This window comes from Cryptomeria japonica, chromosome 5 (genome assembly GCF_030272615.1).
Source record: "Cryptomeria japonica chromosome 5, Sugi_1.0, whole genome shotgun sequence".
Classification (NCBI taxonomy): Eukaryota; Viridiplantae; Streptophyta; class Pinopsida; order Cupressales; family Cupressaceae; genus Cryptomeria; species Cryptomeria japonica.
In genome coordinates, this window is record NC_081409.1 from 817,116,674 (window position 1) to 817,128,818 (window position 12,145).

Here is a 12,145-nt window from a genome sequence, read left to right on the forward strand (position 1 = left end):
ATGATCAAAGTTGAAGAGGAACCTCAGTAATGATATAAAGGAAAAGTAATCTTGTTTGAAAGTTTAAAAATCAGCTAAGGTAATTTGAAAATATCTCATATGTACAAAATAAATTTGCTTTATTCATGACATATAGAAAATATAGGTAACTTTTAATATGGTTAAATTTTACCAAGTTTGTGATCAAAGTTGAGGAGACACCTTGAGAATGGTATGTATCATGTGGCTTACACAATTCTTTTATCAATATAGGTAAACTATATTTACCTTTTACAAGGTTTATGATCAAAGTTGAAGAGGCACTTTCAAAATGATATGTCTCATGTCTCTTGGGCTATTCTTTTATAAATATAAGTAAACTATATTTAATTTTTACATGAGGTTTATGACCAAAGTTAAAGAGGCACCTTGAAAATGATATAAAGGAAAAGTAATCTAGATTGAAAGTATAAAAGATAGGTATGGTAGTTTGGAAACATCTCATATGTACAAACAAAATCTCCTTTATTGGTTGTTATCAATGTTGCAAGGCACCTTGAGAATGATATGTCTAATGTCCCTTACATAGTTCTAAGTAAACTATATTTACCTTTTACAAGGTTTATGACCAAAGTTGAAAAGGGGCCTCAATAATGATACAAAGGGAAATTAATCTAGTTTGAAAATATAAAAAACAGGTAAGCTAGTTTAAGAACATCTCATATGTACAAACAAAATCTCCTTTATTAATGACATATATATACATAATTGTTGTAATCTAAACAATATTCCTCTTTTTATTAAAGCTAATCACTTTTGACGGATCTATGAATCAGAAATGGATTTTGAAAGTACCCAAAACCCTTTACAAGAAGAGCATCAATATGACCTCATAAAATAATATCATGTATTATTCCTCTTATTCAATGTTATTTATAATTTCTTTCTTAATATTCTTCGCAATCAAACTTGTAGATTTCCAATGGCTGTGAGAGCACATGATAAGAGTTGTCTCACTTCTCTATATTCATCATCTACTGCATCTTCATTCATTCTAGTTGCTATATAGAATCAATCAGTGAGTCATTATCTCTTGTTGCATAGTATAACATGGATTGTGATGAACGTGTGGAGAGTTCAATGTGTATTGGTTTAGGGTTTCACTTTATGGACGGCCCTACTTTTCCTCCCCCTTTGAAGTTGGATCTGTTTAGGGTTTCACTTTATGGATGGCCCTACTTATCCTCTGGTCTCGACATTCCTCTCATTGACGTGGCTCTGGTTTCCCAACAAAACAAAAAGGCCAAGCTTCACATGGCTTACCAAGATTGGGGATTTTTAAGGTACATACACGCGTGAAGTGTTAAATATGGATATTTTGGTTTTCTCTTTCGCCCTGGTTTGAGTTTTAATGTCAGTTTTGTGACAATTAACATTGATAAAATGGTAAAATTTGAAATTATTTCATATGATTCTATAAAACATGTGCAATGGAATTGTTTTTCCTCGGCAGCGAACCATGGTATCCCCATGTCTTATAGAAAGACTAAAGAAAGTATGTAGAAAGTACTTTGAACTTCCACTGGAGCAAAATAGGAGATATGCATATGGAACGCTTTAGTCAGGCCCATGTTCTCGAGATCAAAAGATATGATGTACTTGTTTTTGTTGCCACTGAGTTTTACAAAAGTAAACCTGTGGCCGTCCACACCTGCAGACTTCAGGTACCTTCTTTTTGGATATTCAAAATCCATTAATTTTACAGCATCACATAATGATAATATTTAATATGTTGTTCTATTTTTCAGCTTCTCCTTTCCCTCTTAACTTGAATATGTTTGCATCATGCTTCGGCTTCATTGGTGTCTCTCCCATGGGTGCAAAATTCAAATTCTTTTTACTAACTTCATAATATATTGAAATGTAAAATTATAATGTATTTTAACGAATTTTATAATTCACTATTGATTAGGATAGGTATTGATATCGTTTTGTTCAGTAACAATCTAACTGTCCTTTACATCTCATTTCTGTCTTGAAAATATTACATACAACAAGATACCGCGATAAGAAGGAATCACAAATTACTCTTGTAAACAATCACATGGCTGTCATTTTGGCTCTACAGAGATCAAAAATACTGAAATAATTCTTCTACACAGATCAAAAATACTGAAATGTTTCTTCAGCCACAAGATTTTGTTTCTGTTAGAAAATACTGTCATGCTGCCGTTAAAACGATTCTTGGGATCTTTGTGATTCGTCCAGCCACCTCCATTTTGTAGGCTTGAATATTATAGGATGGTTTGAGTATCTGGCTCTGAAACATATCGTCTACCATGAATAATATATGTGTGACCAGCAAACACCAAAGGTAAGTTCGTTGCACACAACTGTCCCTTCCACTTGGATAAAAATTAGTCTGAAAAATAGATTGTAAATTAAATTTTTAAGCCGTCCATTGAAGAAAGGAAGACCTCTTGGCCACTGCATTAAGGACTTGTTTTTCCCTTACCATGCTACTTGCTAGATTGTTTGGTCATGCTGCTAATCTGGATCAGTTGCATTTTTAAAATCATGCTGCTAATCTGGATCAGTTGCATTTTTAAAATCATGCTGCTAACCTGGATCAGTTGCATTTTTAAAATTAGCCTCAAAGCCTCTGAGTTGAACCTGCAAATTGTCTAAGACCTTCTTGAGATTGGAATTGGCCTAAAGAGTGATTGAAGAGTGAGGGTCTCCATGGAGAAGTTAGCACAAATAATCGTGGCCTCAAGTTGAAGAGAATGGAAGGTTTGAGATAAGACAAGCAAACAATGGAATCTTCAATGATGCTTAACGGTGATCTATCTCAAAGTCTAAAAATAATTGTGTCATATGGGGAGAGTCCAAGCAGGGCAATTCACAAGACCAATTCGAAGGAAACATCGAAGGGAAGGTGAAAAGGAGAAAGTTTCAAAGACGCTGAGCATGGGGAAAACCAAAATGCATGCTTGATAGTTTCTTTTTTATGACAGAAGGGACAAGATGGAGGGGATAAAATGAATGTGAGCCCATCACCAATAGGGATTTTAATATGGAGAATTTTCAAGTAACCAACTTATCTTGCGCATCAAGTTTAGAAGCCCAGGTTAAAGAAACAGGAAAGAGGAGTTGTTTATACTAAAACATGAGAGGGGAAACTCATATATTTTTATTAATTGCCCACTTCCAATCTTTGAGAAAGTTATCATGACATGGTGTGGACAACAACCAAACCAAGTCAGGTTTAACCATCTATTGGAGTTTTTTGAATTGGGGATCTATATTTGAGGGAGGACTATATTGAGACTTAAGTTGCTGTCATGTTTTCCAATTAGAAGTCAAGGGATCCCATAAATCCAAAAAAAATGTGCATGTCCCTTTTAAAGAGTTGTCTACCTTTGATACTCCTAATTTAATTGTAGCAAGAGGACTACAATCTTGTTGAACAAGACAATTCCACCAAATCGAAGAAGAGGCAAAACTTAACCCATGGATTTGCTAGGCTTTCCAAATGGAGTTGAAGGTGGCAGATCCATGGATCTTAAAATACCAAGCAAGAAGAATCTAGAATATTATCCTTCCAGCTAACCAGACCCTAAGAGCATCCAGTATTGGCAGTTTGAATGGGATATCAAGGAAGATGTTTCCAAAGAGCATCACCATCCAGTGCTTTTATAATCCATTTTGTAGTGAGAAAATGCCCTGAGTATAGGGGTCTATAGTTTTCCAAGTCCTTTATTTCTTGGTTGTATACAATGTGACCATGATGTAGCCGGTATACCTTTTTTATTGCCTCAATTTAAGTAACCTAGCTTTCATATTCATAAGTTTTAATATTGGATTTCAATTCATGAAGTGTTTGACCATCTTTCCATAAAAATTTACTCATATGCCTATTGAACCAATCTATATCTTTGGAGAAAATGTTTGACTAATCCATGTTCAAATGTAAACTTGTGCAATTTTCAAGACAACAATTTGGTAACACATCTTATCCCTACTTCTATATAGTGGAATTTATCAAATTAGATTTTATATTATTTTGCATTTATTCAGATTGTCTTGGATAGGTTGGTATTCAAGTACATTGATGCATGTAGCTATTCTTAAACTGTTCTTTGAGCTCTTAATACAATCTTTTCATTTAAATTTTTTTACAACTCTTGAAATCATAGTTAACTAATTAATTTATTTTATTTATAGTTATATATATTCTTATTAAAATATTTCATTTATTCATTTGTTCAAGTAATTTATAAAAATGTAATGTTTTCACTTTATGTGTGAAAGTTATGCTAGCTGCAAATAATGTAAGGTCATTTCAAAAGTTTTACAACTCATGTAATCATAGATAACTAATTATTTTCTTTTATTTATGGTTTTATATCTTACTTCTCTTATTCAAATATCTAGGTTACAATTGTTCTTTGGTGAGAACAATAGCCCCTTGGAGAAAGAAACCTAGTGGCATGTGGGAAGTGCCACTAATTTAATCATGTTCAGCTGGTTGAGCATCAAGGGCAGAGGTTTAGTGGACTATGAGTTGAGGACTTGAATATGAGGTATATTTGAATAGTGGTATGTGGTCTAACCAAGAGGAATTAAGTGGCTAAATTCCATTCGCAAGTTCTGCCATGTGGTACAATAGACTTACAAAAGGCCTCCAAACTATGTGTGACATATTTGTAATATAAAGTTATCTTATTCTTTAAAAATCTATATACTTTTAAAAATAAAATCTATGAAACTAAAAAAAATTAAATTTTATAATATTTTATAGAAATTTTCTTTGAAGAAATAATGATGCCAACAATAGATAGAATGATATATATAGTATAAATGATCATATAAAAGAGTGATAGAAAGAGATGACTATATACTATATAGGGGAAAGGACCCAGTAGTTGAGCATGTATCAATTGTTGTGAGGGTTGTTGATACCTTTTGTTCCAAAAATTGAACAAATAAAACCTATTGTTTGAAACAAAAAATATCAAATTTTGTTAGGAAATGTATCAACAGTTGTTAGGAAATGTACCAATAGTTGTTAAGAAATGTACTAATATTGTAAAAAGTAACCAATCAGGTGTTGCCACATCAGCTGCACAACTATTGGGGTCTCTTTTGCACGCCTATTGGTCTCGCTTTTTTTTTGGGCTGTTTTGGATACCTTGGCAAAAAGCATGCTGATGTGGCATCATATTTGATGATGTGGCCTTGAAACCTTAGTTATAAGCAGGGGACTTGCCAAGTAAGCTGCTGTAAAAAAATCGGAATGATTTGAAATTTCCAAGTAAGATTTTGAGAAGTGCGAAGTTAGGGTGCACAACTACTGGATCCTTTCCCCTATATATATATATAAAAAGAGATGACTATATATAGTCTATGGTAAAGAAAACATTAGAATAACGGAACAAGAAAGAGAATAAGTTAGATTAATCTGGCCATTCTTGATGATGTTTCGCATGATAAGGAGACTCCAAAGAAGCGGAAGCATGAACTTATGAGGAGAAGCATTAAAGTGGAGCCCTAAAACAGTATTAACAACTTCATCCCCCTTACCTACTTGCACTATTATAATGGCCGACTGACTGATAATAATATATAAACTAGCAGTTGCACGCTTTTGCTGTGCAACGGTGAGCCGATATGTTTTAGAATGCAACTGTTTCACGAATAGTGTGCCAACAGTATTATTTGGGGAGATGCTAAACAGTTGATTCAGGAAGGATATCAAATTTCTAAGAAGAAGATTTGTACCTTGGATTTCCTGTTCGAATTTGACTTGAAATCAAGATGTAAAAGCACTGAAGAAATATGCAGAGCCTGCAGATGATGCAATGTAAATGATCTCCAAGTTAGAGAGGAAGAATCTGGAAGGATAGTTCAACATGCAAGCTGATTTTGCAGGTGGAAAGTTCAACATGCCAGCTGATTTTGCAGGTGGAAAGTTCAATATGCCAGCTGATTCAATGCTCCTTCATAACAACACTTTTCCCGTAGAAGAGATGGATTACTTGTAAGATGGTGCTAATTTTAATATTAATCAAATATTTTTAATCTCCAAAAAGCATGCAGATTTATGTTTTTACATTTCATTTTAAAATTTTTTTTTTTTTTTTAACAAATGTGATGTCTTGAAATTAGTATTTTATTTTTTCTTAAAAATTGTAAGGAAGACACCAAGATAAATCATTATGAAGGCATTTATTCCACTCAAATCACAAATATTTTAAAAAATGAACATTTTGAAAATAATAGATAAATACATTTGATTTACTTTTCATAATATGTGTCATTTGATGACAATAAGCACCTTGAAAATGAATGTAATTTCTAGGCATTCTACAAAAATACTTTAAAATGTTATACATAATAAGCTATTTTTTCCAAATATATATTGACTATGTTATATCTTTTATGTACACATTTATTTGGAAACTATTTTATTTATTTAATTTATGTGTATATGTAGAGAGGAAAATTTATATGTGAATAATATAATATTTCTTTTTATTTATTTAATTTTAATATTTATATTTATATTTTATATACTATTATTGAGTTATATTATAACAAAAAGTAGCATATAAAATATAAATATAAATATCAAATAAATAAAAATATATATTTTAATATCAACATATAAATTTTCCTTTCTATATATACACATCCAAACCTCAATATATATAACCCTATCTATAGAAATAGATAAGCTAGATGAACAACTTCACATTTAAATAAAAAGTTTTTCAGTAAATTGATATATTATTAGGTAAAATAAAATAGTTTCAAAATAATTGTATACATAGAAATTATAACATAGCCAATATATATATATGGCAAACAAACTTATTATATGTATTATTTTCAAATTATTTTTGGAGGGTGTCTAGCAAATTATTTATCATTTTCAAGGTGCCTATTCTTATTAATTGACACATTGTAAAAAGTAAACACAGTAAGAATGATAAATATATTTATATATCATTTTCAAAATGTTCATTTCTCGAGAGATTTGAAATTTGAGTGGAATAAATACCTGGATAAGGATATGTCTTGATGTCTCTGTTAGACAAAATTTTCTAAAAAAAGATATGCTAATTTCAAGACATCACATTTGTCAAGGAAATATCAACAAAGACATTCACTTTTAGAAAAACTTGAATGAAAAAAATGAATTGTGAAAAAAATGAAAAGTTGTCATGAGATATTTTACATTCTATTTTCAATTAATTAAAATTGTTATTATAAATAAAAGAATTATAGATATACAAGATAATTTGCCTCGTTATTTCTCCCAATACCGAGTTGTTTGTGCCTACTTTAATTGGGCATTTTCTCTTTAATTAATATAAATTGGGCATGTGCCTCGTTATTTCTCCCAATAATCGTTGTAATCCAAGCCATGTGCCTACTTTAATTGGGCATTTTCTCTTTAATTAATGTGATTTTCATAGTTTCTTTAATGTCAGCAATATGCAGCTTCCAGCGAATTACAGAACGATTTTAATGGTAACACAGCCTCCACTTCAGCAATATTAAAAGGAGGCTGCAATTGACATTTCAGCAATATTCGTATTTGAATAAATGTTTCAGTGAGAGCACTGGCATGAATAAGGTATGTTTTAGTTGGCTGTACGTAACTTGTTTCTTTATTTATAGTCACAGCAATATTTAGTTATTTATAGTCACAGCTATATTTAGTTATTTATGTAGTTATTTTCTTCTGATGTTTTGTTTACAGATCCGAAGGAAAGCTCTGGCCAGTGAGCTAAATATTACACCTGAAAAGGTTCAGAATTGGTTTCAAAATAAAAGGAAAAGATAATAATCTCTAATCATGGAATTTCATTTCATCGCCTTTATTATAGTTATGAATATTGCAGCAAATGCAGTGGTGATGGGATTTCTGGTAGTGGTGATGGGATTTCTGGTAATGACTGGATTGTTAGCGTTGAGTAAGCTCCAGTCTTTTTAGCTAACAACGAAGAACTATGAGTTTAACTCACTTTGACTATATCAACGATTTCTGCGTGATCTATGTTCATGCGTTGGTTTATTTTTTTTATAAAATTATGCTTTGGCATATTATAATTAATACAATGGTTGATGAGTTCTTTGCTCCTGTTTTTCTTTCTGTAAGTTTTGCTTTTATTTTCCAGCTAGATTTTTTCTCTATTTTGCAGGATTAGCTGCAAAGTTTTACATGGTATCAAAGCAAGGTTGCTAGGAAGAAGAAGCATTAACGATTATTTGCAGGCAGATTTCTGAAGATTAGCATCATCATAGAAGCTGACCTAGATCTCTATTTCTAAATGCATGCATATTCTTCCCCTTATTTTTGCATGCTCCTTGATTTTTTTTCTATATTGATTCTTTAAAATTGTACGTACTTTGCAAGCATTGCATATGAAGATCTGGAAAATTTGGGGCTTTGTAAAAATTAAACTTTTAGAAAGTTTATATGAGGTTTTGCTTAATGCATTTAGTATAGGTTTCTTATATAAAATAGAAGATTAAAGTTGCTTGCACTCTTCTTTCAATTGACAGCCAAAAATGTTCTTTTGTTCTAAATTCTTGTCTACATGAGATAAAGATTCTTTCTAGCAGGGTTCTTGACTATATGAGATTCCAGAGTTGCATCTCCAAGTGCTTCCAAAGTTTCTTTCTAGCAGGACATTATTGAGCAATAGATATACAATGGCATCATCCCAACCGGACGTCATCTTTGCAGTTCTTCAGTTTGGAGCACATTTCTGCATATTCATATCTTCTTCATATGATTAGTTTCTGTACTCAAAGACTGTGTACCTGTCTGTACTCTATAATCATGCAGCGGTTTCTATGATTCTGTACAATCTTGTTGTAGTGTGAATTCTTTTGCAGTTTGTAGCTTTCTTCTTTAGTTTGAATAATGGTTAAGAGTTTTCTCCTATCTTCTTTGTAATTGGGTTCCCGATCAAGCTTGTTGCTAGGACTCAAATCTCTCCTTAATTAGACTTAAAGCGGGGTGTTAGCGTTGAGTAAGCTCTAGTCCTTTTCCATGATTTGTGGAGATCACGGTGTACTTATATTGCATGCTCCTTTTACATTAAGCTAACAACGAAGAACTATGAGTTTAACTCACTTTGACTATACCAACGATTTCTACATGATCTATGTTCATGCGTTGGTTTATTCTTTGTATAAAATTATGCTTTGGCATATTATAATTAATACAATGGTTGATGAGTTCTTTGTTCTATTTTTCTCTATAAGTTTTGCTTTTATTTTCCAGCTAGATCTTTTCTCTATTTTGCAGGATTAGCTGCAAAATTTTACATGGATGCGGTTAAAAACATTATTTCGACAAATTTGTGTAACTAGTTTAGCGGCCTTGATTTAACAAACTTTATGTTGAGTTCTTATCAAACCATCCTATTTTGTGCACATGGTTCTAGTGTATTCATCTTCCTTTGCAATCTGCTTAGAATGGGTGTGATTTTATATAATCTATTTTTTTAATACATGTAATATAATTTTTTATATAAGATTTTTGATACATTTATATATTCAAACGTTTATTAAATTAAGTTTCATATAATGTTTAATTTTGTTTAAAAAATTATGTTTCAAAATTTTAAAAGACATTTAAAAGATAATGTTTCTTAATTGTTCTAATCTATTTTAATCAATTATTTTATTTTGTTAATAAACAAGATTTAACACATTTATCATAATATTTGTGAATAAAACAAAGAAATGAATATTTAAAATTTAGCATCAATTTTAAATAAATATTTACATAAAACCACTATATTATTTAATAAAGAAGAATGTGAATTTTTATGTATTTACATTAAATAAGTTCCTATTATCATTAAGGTCTTCCTTGCTAACCTAACTAGCTCATGCTCATTCCCTTGAATGTAGATTTGGGGGTGTATACTTACCTAGTGTCACATCCACTTTTATGATTATTTCTAGCCATTAAGGACAACATAAGGTTTATAATGCTATCCAAGTCAAATATTGTAAAATTAATCATCAGTCCATGTGATTGAACTATATTTATCTTTACATATACATTGTTTATTTAATTTTAAAGCTTTACAAATTTGCATGTCTTAGATATATTAATATTTCATGTACCATATCTCCTCTCATCATATTATATACATCCAATATATCAAAAAATATTTGGAAAAACATTATTTCCATAGCATTCTTATTTTGAAATTGTAAGATAGTTACAAGTGGTTACATATAAAATCTTCATTGTCTCAACATGGATCATTCACATACCATGACATGGTAATGACCACTACTCTATTTTGTCCTATCTTTGCCAGACCAAGTGGAGTTTCAGAATGTAATCTTCTCATGGTATAATTTTCTATATTCCACAAAGTGTCTATGGATCCCATATGTTGAAGGATAAATTGTGCAAGTAATTAATAACACTAGAACACACCAAAATCTTTTACATGATTTCATTTTTGGTTTATTCTATAGAAAGAAAGTTCACATTCCTAGGTTGGAAAGGATATGGAAATTAGATTGAGAGCATGGAAAGTGACCATATATGAACATTATCCTTGCCCAAGTGAGGAAGATATGAAAATTTGCATTTAGGAAACTAATATATTTTATTAATGTTAAAAAATTACATATATATTTAAGTTTTCAAGTCATTAAATTGTACTCATTACACAAATACAATAAAGGTGTAATTAGATTCATTTTCTTGTTGATTGATACACCTATTTGTGCAAAAAATTTAAAAAAAGGTCAAATTTTAATAGCAAAATTTTAGGTATTACATGCACTTTGTTTTCCCTAGAAATCAAAACTATATTATGATGACATTATATTACAAATGTCATATTGTAATGTACTATTAGTGATACTCATGTGAGAATATTTCTCTACAAGTATATTGCAATATTTTGTTGATTTTGGAATTATATATTGGATGGCTTTTGGAGTGTGGGGTTTTTCTCTTGCAATGATTTTCCCCATCTAAATCACTATGTTGTCATACACAAGTTGCATTAACGTTTTTGGGATTTGGTCTTTTGTTTTGAGGAGGTAGCATGGTTTCTTTATTCATCTTACTATTAGGTGGTAGATATTTTTCTTATTTCTATTGACTTGTAATTAAATTAGCTATATGAAGGGTAGATAATCCTATTGTATTATCATAGACCATGTTGTAGGAGTTATTAGTTCCAGTGTGCATCTTGACATTATGTGTACTATATAATACATTGATTGACTCTACAGACTTTGGACTTAACTTTGGGTGATGCATGTGCACCCTCATCTATTTGCATTCATAGATGATCTTGCAAAATATTATCTCATTGGCCTTGCATATTCAAGTTGCACAACCCTTGATGATGATACTTTAGAGGACCTTGTGTATATCATATGTCTTGTATATTTTGATGGATTAGATGTTTTCATTTCATTTCCTATCCATTACTATATGCATCATCTTCTATTGTTCTTAATCATCTTTACATTGGCTCATACAATCCCCCATTTATTTAGTATAGCAGAACATTCATCTTCATTGTCAATAGATCTTGTTCTACATTACTCTTTATAGGTTTTTGTATTAACATCATATCATTCAAACATAAGGACACTTGAATAACTTTAGATGGATTGTAAATCATTTTTCATTAGAACTCCTAATTCTTGTAGTTCATGGAAATTGCTCTCATATTAAAAATAGATTTCTTTCTTTCTAAGGGGACAATTAATTTTTGTAGGCACTGGATTGTTTTCCATCTTTAGGTGTTAATTATTGACCGGGAGCTATTTATTTATAGGGTGTTTATATTCTTATTTTCTATCTAATATGGAAAGAACATTTCTTAGACTTGTGTGATATAAGTAGTCATCAATAGTGACATCAATTCCTCCTTCCATTCTTCTCCCACTAGTGCAGTTATTTTATTTCCTCTTTCTTAGAGATGAGTATTTCCTTGTTTAGTTTTCTTTTTTTAATTTTTAGGAGGGATTTAATTTTTTTGTATGGATACCTTTTCAAGCCTTGTATTGAAGACCCATCTATCCATCCATCATTATGCAAGTATCTATTATCAAGTTTTCAGCTTCTCCTTAAGTTGATCTTAAAGGATGATTCATT